Raw genomic sequence first — 2,125 nt, 5'->3', positions numbered from 1 at the left:
GCAGCTTAGCTTTCTTTGATATATATATAAACACGGAAAAGAAAAAACACGGAAAAGAAACAATGTTTTTATTTTTTACATGATTTACATTTAGTTTAATGTCTGTTTCTCCCACGCATAGCCGCCTTCAGGATGTGGATCTGTCAACAGATGCCTTAAGTACGACTTAACCTTGACCAGTGCAAGGCTACCAACCTGGTTGACAGGTCCTGCATACCTCTTGTACTGCTCAACCAGACGAGCCTCACATACGCCCTAGCAGACACCTCTGATGGCCCCACCAGGTCCTGGTGACATCACACAGCCCCTGTAACCTCACTAAAAGCTCTCTACTAGCCCCACACCGGTCCCCTGGCAGATTCCATGGTCTTATACAAGCCCCATTGACCTAGCAGCCCTCACCCAGCCCGGCAGTGTTACAGAGCCCCCGAAGAGCATCACACACACCTTAGGAGCAAATAATCAGCCCAGAGTCACAATTAGTTGTGTATGACCCCTGCATATACCGGAGTATTGTAAACAACAGCCCCTGTTGACATCACAGTCCTTAAATACTTTATATAACCTGTGAACTACACAGCCCCTGGCAGCCCCCATATACAACCTTGGGGACCTCACGCCCCTAGCAGTGGCACATTGCCCCGTGATTTTTTAACATGGACAACAAATACAAAATAAAAATTATAATACAAAAGTTTGTCTAGAGTGAAACATCATTGGTTACAAGTAAGTTATGAGATGTAAGAATTACTGAAAAATACAGTAAAATCTTAAACCTCATCTTATATAGGACAGTGCCAGGAAGAATTAATATTTTGTTATGCAAATGATGACAATGTACAATAACCTAAGTTCAACAATGTTTTGACATTTTGAACTAGTCAACACAAGCAGCTCCAATCATTGCAGGTACACAGCAGTGACGTCACCATTACTACTCACAAAGCTACAATGATGGAATAGACCACTAGAGCAATGCAGTCTACCTGAGTGATGGGACTGACACCTTCACTTTACAATGGTTAACGTAAACAAAAAATTAATTTAAATACCTGTATTAGGCACAACTATGACTAATTTAAGGTGAACTAAACCATTCTTCATAAATCTTACACACATGATTATAACAGTATTACAAAATCTTAACTTTAATAACACACAAGTCTACTTGTATATTATATGGTCACCATATACAAGGCCTTCCTTCTGTCCTACATTTCAGTGAATATCTCTTATACAACACACACAAGTTCTTCCACTCATTGTTACAAATCACTGAGTCGTTACCTCACCTATACACATCAATACAGAGTCCTTCTCTCACCCTACATATCATTAGGAGTCCTTCTCTCACCCTACACATCACAGAGTCCTTCTCTCAATTCTACACATCAGTGTCCTTCTCTCACCCCTACACATCACAGAGTCCTTCTCTCACCCCCTACACATCACAGAGTCCTTCTCTCACTCCTACACATCACAGAGTCCTCTCTCTCACTCCTACACATCAGTCCTTCTCTCACCTACACATCATACAGAGTCCTTCTCTCACTCCTGGCCACATCACAGAGTCCTTCCCCTCACTCCTACACATCACAGAGTCCTTCTCTCACCCTACATCACAGAGAGTCCTTCCTCTCACTCCTACACATCACGGAGTCTCCTTCCTCACTCCTACACATCACAGAGTCCTTCCCCTCACCCTACACACATTAGAGTGAGTCCTTCCCTCACTCCTACACATTAGAGGAGGCCTTCCCAACTCCTACACATTAGAGTGAGGGAAGGACCAGTAAGACTTGGGAGGAAGGCTGGGAGTGACTCTTTTATGTGAGCGCTTTTGTATAAATAATGAGGCAATGCCGCTATTATTACCCTCAGTTAAAAGCTAAAAGAAATGCAACAGTTAATAATTCTCCTCGTATTTCCTGCTCCATGCAAGTGGGAAATTTATAATTTCATGACGTTAGAGATTTGTAAGTTTACATTTATTTGAAATAGTGAGGGAATGCGTTTCGCCTACCGAAAAAAAGTAAAGAAATAACTATCTCTATGCATTCCTATAGCACTACACCTCTGCCTCATTAATTGGTCAGCAAGTCATTCCCTCACTCACTAATAGGTC

The sequence above is a fragment of the Homarus americanus genome, unplaced genomic scaffold (assembly GCF_018991925.1).
Source record: "Homarus americanus isolate GMGI-L3 unplaced genomic scaffold, GMGI_Hamer_2.0 scaffold4896, whole genome shotgun sequence".
Lineage (NCBI taxonomy): Eukaryota > Metazoa > Arthropoda > Malacostraca > Decapoda > Nephropidae > Homarus > Homarus americanus.
Note: the sequence above shows the minus strand (reverse complement) of the source record.